At 46.8% G+C, this 14,668-nt stretch overlaps 1 long non-coding RNA gene across 1 annotated transcript in view; it reads right to left on the bottom strand.

Annotated features, from left to right (window-relative positions):
• LOC137525855 (uncharacterized) overlaps positions 1 to 14,668 on the bottom strand; it is an 84,746-nt gene that overhangs the window by 45,715 nt on the left and 24,363 nt on the right. Inside the window, exon 3 of the long non-coding RNA XR_011023035.1 lies at positions 8,567 to 8,779. This is a non-coding gene — a long non-coding RNA (uncharacterized lncRNA). The remainder of the gene's footprint in view (positions 1 to 8,566; positions 8,780 to 14,668) is intronic.

Genomic DNA, 14,668 nt, shown 5'->3' with positions numbered 1-14,668 from the left:
AGTAGATTGCCCCCCGGGCAATTTGGGGGCTCTGCAGCCCTCGTTTAGCGGCGGGGATGCGGCAGATTACTTGGGAGCACTGAAGCGAACTATAAGGAAGCTTTTGCCAGCGAGGGCCACAAAATATTGTATCGAGGGCCGCAAATGGCCCGCGGGCCGCGAGTTTGAGACCCCTGCCATAGAGCCTTCTCCGTCCTCTCTCCTCCTTGATCCACTGCTGTCCCCCATTCACCATTCACAGGACTTCACAGCATTCGTGGCTCCTCAGAAGGCACTAGTGTACCCAAGTGGCTGGATAGTTTACTGGTTAAGGGCACCGTCTTTGTTGTGGGAAAGCGGAGTTCAAATCCTGGCGAGGGTCAGTATCTATTCAGTAAGCAGTCCTTAGGCAAGACTCCCTAACACCACAGGGTGGCCTCTTGAGCTCCTTGAGTCTGACAGGAGAAAAGTGCTATACAAATGTTTTGATTATTATTATTAAACAAGTGCTTCTGAAGAGGTGTGTGTCCGTACTGCGCATGAGTACCTCTGAAGGCTGCCTGAGGAGCACCGAATATGTATTTAACCTGTTGGTAGAATGATTTCACCTGGGGGACACCGAGAAACAATGTCAACACTTGGTGCAGTGCGGAATACCTCTAGACCAGGGGTAGGGAACCTATGGCTCGGGAGCCAGATGTGACTCTTCTGATGGCTGCATCTGGCTCACAGTTAGGGGTTGATTCAGTAAGCTACACTGCTCAAGCAGCACAGCTTAGTGTGACAGCGCGAGTAACATTTTCAAAGTAGACAAGCTACTCCTGTAGCATGCACTACTAACTTACTCGTGCTACCTCAAAACTAACGGCTGCTCCAGGTCAGGTCTAGTGACTTAGTAGGACGAGATCCCCTCACTTTGATTGGCCCAATAGGCTGTCTGTCACTTGACACCAGTGGCGTAGCTAAGGAGCTATGGGCCCCGGTGCAAGATTTACATGGGACCCCCAAGCACTCTATACATAACTGATACGGCGCACCAAAACCTGCCGATGGCAACTACAGTGTCAGAGGTGCAAGAAGGGGATGGGGAACAGCTTGTTAATGATTACTACTATTCAAAGCATCTATAGAAGTGATTATTACCAGCACAGGACCAATAGAGAGCCAATATTGTGCTTGAGGGAGGGCCACTCTGACCCAAGGGCCCTGATGCGGTCGCTACCTCTGCAACCCCTATTGCTACGCCACTGCTTGACAGGCAGCCTATTGGGCCAAAGTGCGGGATCTCGTCCTACAAAGTGAATCAACCCCCAAGTCAGCTAGCTAATTGTACAAGCTGTTAGTCAGTATATTTCTTGTCTGGCTCTCGGGGAACTTGCTGATGTTGCTGAAACCCAAGAGAAGCTGAAGATGTGTCTGACACTTCCACTGCCCAGAGGATCAACTGTATACACATCACCATGGCAACATAGACGTGAGCCCTCTGCTACGCATGCACACTGTGCCAGTTTGAAACATATTGTATGGTTCTCACAGAATTACATTTTAAAATATGTGGCGTTTATGGCTCTCTCAGCCAAAAAGGTTCCTGACCCTTGCTCTAGACCCTGCCAGGACACCTCCGCAAAAAATGAAAAATATTGGGCACTGTAGGGGCCCATAATAATTTCGACAATAGGGAGAAATGTGTGCGCTGGAGGCGCCCAATAAAATAGCAGGCACCAGGGCCACCTACTATGCAAACTGCGGCTACAAATAGTCAAAATTAATATGAATTAATATTCCATTTTCTGCTTCCGGCGAAAGTACCTCAGATTTGGACTTCTTCATTAGGGCGTTATGTAAACACACTCAGGTGAGATCCAATATGAGGCAATAGTAGCGTCCTCTGACCATGTAGTGGGCTGTGAGTGTCAAAGCACCCTCTAAGTAAAGGCACAGGAGACAAAAAGGAGCCCGATTGTGCAGTATGTAACAACAATGTGGTAGTGGAAGCAGGGCCGGTGCTACCATAGAGGCAAAGGGGGCAATTGCCCCTGGGCCCCAGAGCTTGTAGGGGCCCCCAGTAGCTACAAGAGGAAAAAAAAATTCAAATCGACCTTATAGTTTTTGAGAAAACTGATTTTAAAGTTTCAAAGGAAAAAAAATACAAATTTAAAAACCTGCCAACTTTAATAATAGCAAATCCACCTTAAATGCTAGAAAACCTAAATTTGCAGGATATGTTAAGGAGATCATTGGGAATAAGAGGAAAAAACTATTTTTCAAAAAGACCTTATAGTTTTTGAGAAAATCGATTTTAAAGTTTGGAAGGAAAAAAGTATAGGAGTAAAAGTATAAATGCAGTAAATGTCACTTTTAGTAGCAAACCTAACGGTAGTGTAATTTTACATGCATCAAAAGAAAGGGCAATGAATTTCCTGACGGGGTTTCCAGGGGGCCCATACGCAGCTGCAGCGCTTTGGCCAGGGATCGCTATACAGCCGCAATATGGATGCATGAAGATCCCTGGCATTTTTTCCTATTTTCCCAATTTTTTTTTATGTTTAGAGTGCGGTAATTTTTTTAAAAAAAATTATGTGGGGTCCCCCCTCCTGAAACTTTTTAACCCCTTGTCCCCCATGCAGGCTAGGGTAGCCAGAATGTGGAGCTCCGACCGTTTGGGGCTTCACACCTGACTATACCAGCTGCAAAAAGTCCCTTAATGCAGATTTTTGTTCCTGGGCATCTGTTGGGGGGGGGGGGGGGGGGAGGAGGTCCCCTAGGTTTATTTTGCCCTGGGGCCCCATTGTTGCTTAAACCGGCCTTGAGTGGAAGAAATGTAAAAAACTACTCACAAAGGTGGATTGCAGGGGGGCAACCGACCACAGGAAGCAGATGGAGACAATAAACCCGACTCCACTCGGGGAGGTCACCAGTGACCTGGATGAGGGGTCGCTCTCCTTAAAAAGGAAGGAAACAGATCTTGACCGTGGCGGTACCACGGGTACTCTGCTTCCACCCCTCAGACGGGTGGCGTATGGGGGTGTACAAAGCACAAATAGATTAAAAGAGGCACCCTAATGTGTGATTAAAGCAATCAGAAGAGAGGAAGGAGATGGGCACAGCTGCTAAAATACCCTTTATTGTGGCTGGGTTGACACAAAAAAGCTTACAGCAAGGGGGGGGGGGGGGGGGGAAGACAAGTCTGACAGCTGTTTCGCAGGGACTAGCCCTGCTTCATCAGAGACTATGGTAATAGTGGTATTTCTTAGTAGTATTAGTTATATGTATTTATATTAAATATGGAGAGTATCTATAATTATTAATAAGGTTGCTGGTATTTATAAACCGTTAAGTATATATCATATCATAGATATGTAAATGAGTAGATATGTAAATATCTATATTTACATATCTACTCATTTACATATCTATGATATTATATATATACCTAACGGTATATAAATACCAGCAACCTTATTAATTGTTATAAATAAAGATACTCTCCATATTTAATATAAATAAATATAACTAATACTACTAAGAAATATCACTATTTATAATCCACCAAAAATAGCGACCAATAGGAAATAATGCATGAGATTGATAACAGATTCGCAACTGACTGAGCTAGGCTCTAGGAATGGTTATATGGTTTTTATTATATTTTCATGTATATGATATGAAGGTATCAGTGTTTTGAGGCGTTTCTCCCCTCCTTTCTTTCTGTAAATGTAGGCACTGTTATTTCACCTGAGGAAGCGGGCTCAGACCCACGAAACCTGTCTGTGCTATCACTAATAAAATCTTTTGTACCATAAAGATTTTTCGTCATTGAGGTAAGCTACCTCATTTCTTTGTCGATTTGAAACTGTTTTTAAACGCTTTTATCACACACCAAAGCGCCTCTTTTAACCAATTTGTTCCTCTAACCAGTTGCATTCAGAGACTACGCCCACCACACTACGGTGCAGTATGCGGCTACTTCTAAAGCAGTCAGCATCAAAAAGAAAAAGAACTGTTGAATCAGGCACTGCAGTTAACTCTGTTTTAATGGTGTAATCAATGTGAAAGATTCATCACTTGTAGACAAGGTTCTTGCATTCAAAAAGGCAGGTACAAAAAATCATGTGCAATCAACTTGTGCATTCAAAATTTTGCATGAGGAGAATGTCCTACCAGTTCAGAAGGTGGCAGTGGTGGGTGCAGGGCAAAATATGGTAGCCTCGTTAGAAGAAGAAGCACCACCGTGCGAAACGGCCGTCAGGCTACCGTTTTTTGCCCTGCACCCACCACTGCCACCTTCTGAACTGGTAGGACATTCTCCTCATGCAAAATTTTGAATGCACAAGTTGATTGCACATGATTTTTTGTACCTGCCTTTTTGAATGCAAAAACCTTGTCTACAAGTGATGAATCTTTCACATTGATTACACCATTAAAACAGAGTTAACTGCAGTGCCTGATTCAACAGTTCTTTTTCTTTTTGATGCAGCATGCAGTGTCTGCAGTAGTATTAGGCCTGGTTCACATTAGCATTCGCTGTCCGGATCCGCCTGATCGGATCCGGACCGTATACTGTACAAACGGAACGCACGTTCCGCATAGCAATGCAAAGTCTATGCGGACGTTCACATGCGTTCCTTCCGTACAGAACAGAGCCGGATCGGATCCGGACTCCGGGCACTTTTCCAACATGCGCTATTTTTCGGGTCCGGTCATCCGGCCCATGCACCCGGGCCGGATCCTGACCCACCACATGCGGCCATGCTGTGCAATGAGAAACGGATGTTTCTCATCACACTGGCAATAGGACCGGATGCTTCCAGCACCGGTCCTATGCCACTTGGGGGGCCCGGACTACACGCCGGTATCCCCCATGCTTGCGGTGCCTTTCTGGCACTGCAATGTATCTAGTTCCGGCTACTTTATTGTAGCCAGAACTGATACATTCCGGATCCGCAACTTGTGCCGCCTTGTGGCCACCGCAGAGACCCGTACGGTCTCTTTGAGGCCCCCGGACCCCGGACACTTGTGCACTCGAACCGCAAGTGTGAATGGGGCCTTAAGGTGGGGTTTGACTATCTGTCATTCCTTATCCTCAGTGATACGGCTGTAAATCTCGGAGTGCCGGCAGCCATCCACTTCCAGATTTGACTTCTAAAGCAGTGTTGACCAATCGCCGTGGCTACACCCGTACATATTAAAAATATTTTGGTTTAACTAACTTGCAGCCTTTGTTCTGCCCCCCAGGGTTCTATGCAAATTGGACAAATTATAAAATATCTGCCCAATCAGGCACACAGTCTGCTGAGTGAGTCTAAAGCAAACCTGACGTGAAAATAAACTTATGATATAATGAATTGCATGTGTAGTACAGCTAAGAAATAGAAAATTAGTAGCAGAGAAAAGAGTCTCATATTGTTTTCCAGTACAGGAAGTGTTAAAAAAACAGTTATTATCTACGCAAAAGAGCTTCTCTAAACTATTTGACCCACTTGGGTTTGAATACAGTCCTGTCTTCTGAATCACTTAAAGTGAACCAGAGACGAAGCACCCTCATGTATTTTACCATATATATCAGTGGGAACATTAGAGAAAACACCTACCCTGCTTTCTGTTTCATTCTTCACTGCTCAGCTTGCTTCTAATCAGCCCTGATAAAATCCCCGACTGAGCATTCAGTCTGGCTTTGCTCAGGAATCTTTATAGCTGAGTCTGTCTGATCTGTCTTTTCAAGCCCAAGCCAGCCCCCTTGTGGCTCTGCTATAATGACTCAGCTATAAAGATTCCTGAGCAAAGCCAGAATGAATGCTCAGTCTGGGATTTTATCAGGGCTGATTAGAAGCAAGCTGAACAGTTAAAAATGAAACAGAGAGCAGGGTAGGTGTTTTCTCTAATGTTCCCACTGATATATATGGTAAAATACATGAGGGTGCTTCGTCTCTGGTTCACTTTAAACAGCCAAGAAACAGTGAGAGACAGCTTGAGATAAGGTTTTACTGCAGGGTTCAAAGGTTTTACTGCAAGTTCAAAGGGTCATTATTTCTGCTTTGTTTTATGGCATAAAAACAGAGTGTGGTTTTAAAACTGCAACTATGACAGTATGATGCAATGTTATTAAAAAAAAGCTATATAACTGAAAATTAGAATATGAGACTATTTTCTTTGCTACTGGTGCTCTATTTATTATCTGTATTACACATACAATTCATTATATCATAATTTTTTTTTCCCGCTACAAATTTGCTTTTAACAGGCTTCCTCATCACCAGCTACCTGTGGGATGCTGATCAGTGGGGGAGGAAATTTTTGTTTCCAGACTATAGGAAGACCTGTGGCAGATGCGTTGTAAAGTGTCAGTCTAGCCTCCCCGTAGATGGGCACTGCCAGCGCCGAACGCTTGGCAGATCTCCAGCAGTCATTACCTTCCTTGTGTTTTTTCGGAGCTGCGTTAATTACATCTCCCACGTCCATAGTCAGTGCGACTACAGAGGAACCCGGACAAGCTGTCATCATTAAAATGAGGGGGGGGGGGAGGGGGCGGGCGACAGGACGGTACGAGCGTAAGTACATAAAGACTCTAATTATATGGAATTGCCCCAGGCAAGTTCACAGCTGTCAGGAATTCTTTTCAAGCGGGTGTCAAAAAAACTCGACACTGTTTCGGGAAGATCAGATGACAAAACAAAAACCGGTGACAGGTGACCTGCAATTTAACGGAATCATGTAGAATTATCGGTAATCGCTTCACACAAAGCCCATCCTTTGTAGACAATATTACCATGAACATAACATGGGATTTTAAAGGGACACCAGATTGAATTTTCAGGGACACATCTTTTGTGCTATTATTGTCACAAGGGAAACATGAAGGGCTGACAATGACCTTCTTCTGAACATGCCTGTCTGCTACACGGATGCTCTGGGCATGAGGCTTGGAATCCACTAGTAATCGCTGCAGCGCCGTGTGCAGGGATTACTAGTGCGATCACTATTCCCTGACGCTTGGAAGCGCTGTACACAGGCCCAGAATTACCTCACAGGAGCCTATAGGCACCTTAGACTTCACCCTCTATGAACCCCACCAAACCGCACCACAAGTGTGCTGGCTGTCCCAGCTGTCATTTCTCCCTTACTTCCCTTGCCTGTCATAGGTAGCTACAGATGCCTCTTAGCATTAGGTAACCAGAGGTACCCTCAATATTAACCCCCTTGGCGGTACAATAAATCCGCCAGGGGGCAGCGCAGCACTTTTAAAAAAAATTTTTTTTTAAAGCATGTAGCTAGCCTAGCGCTAGCTACATGCTTCCCCCCTCCCTTCGCTATCCCTCCCACCCCTCCGATCGCCGCCGGCGCTTTTACCCTGCAGGGAATCCCGTTCTGAATGGGATTCCCTGTATGGGCTTCCCCGTCGCCATGGCGACGATCGCGATGACGTCATCGGGTGTCCCGATCCACCCCTCAGCGCTGCCTGGCACTGATTGGCCAGGCAGAGCAGGGGTCTCGTGGGGGGGGGGGGCGGCGAAGCGGATAGCGGCGAATCGGCGGGTGGCGGCGGCGATCGTTATGCACACGCAGCTAGCAAAGTGCTAGCTGCGTGTAGCAAAAAAAAATGTATGTAAATCGGCCCAGCAGGGCCTGAGCGGCACCCTCCGGCGGCTTACCCCGTGTCCAGCACGGAGTTACCGCTAAGGAGGTTAAGTAGCAAGAGGTGCCCCAAGTATTAGGTAGCTAGAGGAACCTCAGTATTAAGTAACTAGATGTGCCCCTGACTGAAGGGAGATCTCATCAGTGGAATGCCAAGATTAGGGTGAGTAACTTCTCATTTATACTCTCATTAGGACTCTGCATAGGGAAGGAAGGAGAGAGACACTCGGGGAGGGGAGTGAGCCGCCTTTCCATCATGAGACGCCTGTAGGCACGTGCCTACAGTGCCTTATGGTAAATCTGGCCCTGGCTGTACAGTTAACTGTACATCGCTTCCAATTAGCGATCCACGTGGTGTTTAGATAAACAAAAAACCCCTTGATTATACTTACCAGGTGTCCAACTTCCGTCCGTAGCCCTGCCCCCTAAAGGAAGAGTTCACAGGTGCTTCTCTATGACCAAAATTTTGTAATTTCGTGTTTTGTATAGAAACAGACATTTTAATTACGAAAATGGATTCAATTTCATTTCTAATAGTGATTATGCAAATTTAAGTAATTAGTAAACTCAGGAAAGTCAGTCATTTTATTGCAATCACTGATAGTTTCCCTGCACGTGCTGTCCTTTTCGTGACAGGAAATTTTGGCGCACAGCGCCTCTGCTACTTTCCGGTGCACATTCAGCATAACGGTAAACGTAATTTACCGGTTTAAAAAGCAAGTTTATGGCGCGCGGGTGTCGCAGCAAAATGCTTGAACTGTGAACGGTATATATCGTTCTCTAACTTCCGAACTCACGAACGGTATTCTTTAGAACGGCAATTAACTTGCCCGGGGAAAAGTGTAGCAGATGTGCGCAGGGAGTGGGGGCCAACTCCTACCCCTCTGTTCCTCACCTCGGGAGCCCCTCCTTTTAATGGCAGTCAGCGCAGCGGGAGATACAGCTGATCACTCACCTCCCCAGGCTCTGATCTTCAGTAAACATTAGCGCTCCAGGTCTACGTTGTCTCTTCTCTCTGCAATGCCGATTACACTGAATCAGGAAGTAGTGTAATCGGCATTGCAGTGTAATCGCCAGCTATTGCCTCCTCTCGCCCCACCGCAGGCAGCCGGTCAATGCACTCTTCCACTCCACCACAGGCAGCCTAGGGAGACTGTCGCTGTATCTTCTGCAAAAAAAAAAGTTTTTTTTAGAAAAACTCAAAACTCAAAATTGAGTTTGGAACACAATCACACTTAAGGACCAGGGGATTTTCTTCTGATCGGTGCTGCGTGGACTCTCCAGCCCGCAGCACCGATCAGGAAATAGCCAGGGCGATCAGACTTCCCCCCCTTTTTTCCCCACTAGGGGGATGTCCTGCTGGGGGGGTCTGATCGCCGCCGGCTACCCGCACTTTCCGGGGGGGCTCTTCAAAGCCCCCCTCCGCAGCGCTTTCCGCCCTCCCCGGCTTTCCCTCCCTTTCCCTTACCCTCTGAGCGGCGCAGGACGGATATCCGTCCTGCGCCTGATAGGATAGGCTTCTGCCTATCAGATGCCGGCGATCCTAGGCCAATCAGAGGCTGGGGATCGACGATCTACGTCATGGCGCTGCTGCGCCGCAGCGCCGTGTGATGTAAACAGCGGGGATTTCTTCCCCGCGTGTTTACATTTTGGCGGCGAGCCGCGATCGGCGGCTCTCCGGCTGTTCACACCGGAGACACCCTCCGCTCGAACAAATGGCCGTTTCCATGCTATACCACTAACAACCCGCCGATGCCTATGGGCGTTAGGTGGTCGTTAAGTGGTTAAAATGCTAAATAGCGTTTTATCAGCATTATGCTTCAGAACCATGCGCCATTTTTTCCCCTGGCGCCGTTTTTTACTGTATGCGTCCTTTTAAATGTATCAGGAGGCTTTACCTGCAGCCACTTCAAAAACAGGTGCTCTTTGGCAAGGTGCACTTAGCGGTCACGCATGCTGAGACACTTAGTTTTGGGCCTTGCAATATCTGATAATGCAAAGGTACCTGCACTTTAAATGTATCAGGAGGCTCTGGACTGGAACACAATTTTGAGAACGGCTGAATTTCCGCATTAAATACGAAATTCTAATTCGTTTCCGTTATGGAAACGATTGTAATTACAAAAAACAATCGGAATTACGAAATTTTGCCTAAACATGAAATATTGCAAACACGAAATATAACTTTCAATTACGTCCATAATCGTAATTTAACAAATTATGCAGAATTTTGCGTAATCGTGACTAGGTCATTACATTACTCTCATCGCTAGGTTCCAGCCCTAAGTCACTATCCTGGAACAAGTATGCAAGTTAACCTCCCTGGCGTTTAATGGTTAACCCATAATGTTTACGTGTAGGAAAAAGAATATGAATACGGTATGCCTGTAACCATTACTGGTATACCGCCAAGGAGGTTTCCTGACCTTTAGGTGTCCCCAGTATAATCCTCAAGCTTTTTTTTATACTCAAAATGTATACTAGACCCTTGCTTTACACGTTTTGATAAGTTACAGGAAAAAAAGGTTATGAATGAATTGAAACACTTGTTGCACAAAAATCCAGGAAAAATTGAACGCCGGGGAGGTTAAAGAAATCAGAACACCATACTTGTTCCAGCCCAGGTTGAGGTGGGGCAGGTGAGAGCCACACCCACACTTAAAACATCGTTTGTGTACAATTTTTCTTTCTCTTTACCAGGTCTGGTTGCCTTTGCCTAACTGCAGGAACTGTACAGCACCAACAGGATTGAGGGAATTTTTTTCTTATTTGCTACAGTAAGAAGCTTATCTCAGCATGCAAATAATGAAAAGCTTCCGATTTCTGATAAAATATGGACACTTTGACCAGAAGGTAACTGAATCCTGAATAACATGGTAAATGAATGTTGTAATAGCCAAGACACAGGCAAATAAAATGTGTGGGTTTTATTTACAGTAGCATTGTTTATTTTAAAACTATAGGGGATGAAATTGGAGAAATAGTGTATTTTCATTCATTTTTTTCCCATGTTTTCCCTTCACAATAAATTAAAAACAAATATTAACCCCCAAAAAACGAATTTGTAGCAAAAAAAAGTATAGGTCATTTACTGCAGGTGTGATAAGTAGTGCTAAGGTTATGGGGGAATGAAAAGGAGGAGCGCTGACAGGTGAAAATTGCTCTGGTCCGTTAGGGTAAATACCCCTTGGTGGTGAAGTGGTTAAGATTCCTGTTACCAAGGCCGGATTTGTACTCTTTACCGCCCAAGGCCACTGTTACCAGCCACCCTCCTTAAGCATAGGTAGCGAGTTGACCCTCCCACCTTTCCCTCCAGTATAGGTAGCCAGATGACTCCCTTAATCCCTCCTTCCTCCCTCCCCCCCTTTCAGTACTGGTAGCCAGCTCGCCTTCACACCCCAGAAGCCATGTGCGTCACTCATTTCTCCACTCATCTTCAGTGCAGAAGCTTCATTTTCTTCTGCATCTACGAAGCTGCCCCAATCAATAGCCGCTGGCCACAATGCAAACTTGCAGCAGAGTACCACGGTCAGGCGCTCGCCTGATCTCCCTGCATTGCTGCATTTGCAAGCTTGCAATGCTGCACCAATTTAGCCTGCTGCGTTGGTGCCCTTGCAGCTGTGGTGCCCTAGGCCATGGCCTAGGGGGCCTTGTCCTAAATCCGGCCCTGCCTGTTACAGTATTCTGCTAGGTTTAATCTTTGCAGTGAATTTAGTTCTGTGTGTTGAGAGGACCCCTCAGCTTGCTCAACATGGCATAAGGTATGCATTAGGCCGCGTGTCAGCCGCCCGTCAAGGGGAAATCAGGGGCAGCATAATATCTGGAAGGCACCGCGCTCTCACCAGTGTAACATGTGGCCGGGCTCATTAGAAACACATTTATAAAATGAGCGGTCGGCTTTAGCTTTTAAAAGTGTCCCTGACACTGATTAATTAGCGCTGCCGATAGCTGGCTGATTGTGGAACCTGAGTCTAATTCCCCTTGTTTTTCATTCCTGTCCAGGGTGGGTAATCAGTACCAGGTGACTGCAAGGATTGATTGATGAGACGCGCGTATGGTTAGAATATTCCGAGGCAATTGCTGTAATATGGAGCAATGCCTGCCTGGTATGCTGTGTAATGAGGGCTGGATGTATTTAGTCCCCCATACATGTTGTGCTACATCTGTATGTAATGTCATGATCTATGTTTGTATTAGTACTATGAATGTAATTGTCTTATCCAGCCAAAATTGCATCTTACCCTATACAGTGCCTGGGAATGAATGACACTATATATCGCTGCTCTTGGATCTCTCTGTCCTGCAGACCTCACTGCTCTTGGATTCCTCTCTGATCTTAAGTCCCTCACTGCTCATGGGTCCTTCAGCATTATTTGGCCCCTCTCTGCTTTTGGGTCTCTCTCGAATCTTGGGTCCCTCTCTGGGGCACCTATACCTGGCTTCTTATACTGGAGGCACCTATACCTGGCTATCTATACCAGGGGCACCTATACCTGACTAACCTATAAAGGGACACCTATGCCAGGTTAACCCATACTGGGGCACTTATGCCTGGCTAACCTATACTGGGGCACCTATACCTGGCCACCTATACTGGAGGTACCTATACCTGGCTTCCTATACAGGCGGCACCTATACCTGGCTTCCTATACCGGGGGCACCTATACCTGGCTTCCTATACCGGGGGCACCTATACCTGGCTTCCTATACCGGGGGCACCTATACCTGGCTTCCTATACCGGGGGCACCTATACCTGGCTTCCTATACCGGGGGCACCTATACCCAGCTTCCTATACAGGCGGCACCTATACCTGGCTTCCTATACTGGGGGTACCTATACCTGGCTTCCTATACTGGGGGCACCTATACCTGGCTTCCTATATAGGCGGCACCTATACCTGGCTTCCTATACAGGCGGCACCTATACCTGGCTTCCTATACAGGCGGCACCTATACCTGGCTATCTATACCAGGGGCACCTATACCTGACTAACCTATAAAGGGACACCTATGCCAGGTTAACCCATACTGGGGCACCTATGCCTGGCTAACCTATACTGGGGCACCTATACCTGGCCACCTATACTGGAGGTACCTATACCTGGCCACCTATACTGGAGGTACCTATACCTGGCTTCCTATACCGGGGGCACCTATGCCTGGCTAACCTATACTGGGGCACCTATACCTGGCCACCTATACTGGAGGTACCTATACCTGGCTTCCTATACAGGCGGCACCTATACCTGGCTTCCTATACCGGGGGCACCTATACCTGGCTTCCTATACCTGGCTTCCTATACCGGGGGCACCTATACCTGGCTTCCTATACAGGCGGCACCTAAACCTGGCTTCCTATACTGGAGGCACCTATATCTGGCTAGCTATACTAAGAACACCTATAACTGGCTTCCTGTACTGGGGGCACCTACCCAGCTACCTACCTACCTATACTAAGGGCATTTTTTTTTGGGGGGGGGGAGGGTGCATACTCACAGGTTTGCTTCAGGCAGCAAAAAGCCTAGAGCCAGCCCTGGACACAGGTGTTTTATTGCACGCATTGACGGCCTGTAAATCTACTCTAACAACTTGTGTGACTTCATGCTTCCGCTTAAAGGTTCCCATGATTCTGCAGACAGGCCATGTTTCTGCAGAACTTGGCTGAGAGTTTCTGGAGAGATCCCCCGAGTCCTCCTTTAGATGTTCTGTATTATTTAGTATATCCAAACTGAAGCATCTGTTATGTACTCAGTTTCCAAAGTATGCAAAAATATTCCAGTTCTTCAACCTAATTTTTTTTTTTCGTTGTGAATTCAGGCCGAAAACCTCCTGAAATCTGCTCCCACAAGCTATCATTATGCAGATGGAAATATTACGGGCTATTCTCTGTGGAATATTGATGCCGTCTTTGTATCTTGCAGCACGGCACGGTTCTGAGTGCGAATGTAATAGTGCGGATTGTCTGGGCCTCGGGGTCTGGCACAGAGGATTTCCTTTAGCTGGCATACGAGTGTTTCACATTAAGAAGCATGGCGGCGTGTCTGCGGGTGATAAGCGGAGCGCGATGTGCGGCACAACGCCGCGGCTCAGGCTGGGAGCGGAATAAACTGGGATTAGACACAGAAATGTCACTGTGCTGCGGCCTCACAGGTCTTGCATCCTCCCACCTAAATCCTTCACTAAATCTGTGTGTGCTTCAGCATTGGTGGCTGTATTACGTTAGGGGGCTGTGATAGAGTGCAAGAAATTAACTGAGAATGAAAATAGGGCGTGTTCATGATAGGTGCATTGCAGACCTGGATTTACATCACTGGAGCCTATAGGCACAGATTTCCTGGCACCCTAGACTTTGCTGTGCCTTAGCATTAGGTAGCCAAAGTTACCCTCAGTATTAAGTAGCTAGTGGTGTCCCGGACGACTGAAGGGAGATCTCATCAGTGGAATGCAGAGAGGGGGGTGAATAACTTCTCATTTATGCTCCGCACAGGACTCTGCATAGGGAAAAAGGGAGGCACTCTGGGAGGGGAGGGAGACGCTTTTCCATCATCAGGCGCCTGTAGGCACAAGCCTACTGTGCCTTATGGTAAATTCAGCCCTGGTGCATTGTGTTTTCGTGAAAATAATGAATTCACAGCAACACACTACTCATAACATTGAGACCCCCATTACACTAGGCCTTTTTTTATTGCGTTGCTTTACCCTTTCTGAACGCAGGGTGATGTAACAGCAATGAAAGTCTATGGGGCCTAGTACACTTACTCCATTGGATTGTGTTGCGCTGGAAGTGTCCGATTCGCTGCCGAGCAGTTGCAAAGTCAACAGTGCGCTATCATCAGACTTCTGCATTGACGCCGGGGAAGTATTGTACGTCAATGGGCAATGCATACATTTTAAAACACGTTGGCAGCGCCAATGCGGTGGGCATGCACGGAAAAATGCAAATATGACTGGGAATCCCAGTGACGTACTGTCCAGCAGGAAGTACATCACTAGGTGACAGGGCACGTGGGGCGTGCGAGGGGGCGGTGCTATGCATATGACCCTGTCGGCATTCTC

This window comes from Hyperolius riggenbachi, chromosome 7 (assembly GCF_040937935.1).
Source record: "Hyperolius riggenbachi isolate aHypRig1 chromosome 7, aHypRig1.pri, whole genome shotgun sequence".
Taxonomy (NCBI): domain Eukaryota; kingdom Metazoa; phylum Chordata; class Amphibia; order Anura; family Hyperoliidae; genus Hyperolius; species Hyperolius riggenbachi.
The sequence above is the reverse complement of the archived record's forward strand: the minus strand, read 5'-3'. Positions and strand labels throughout refer to the sequence as shown.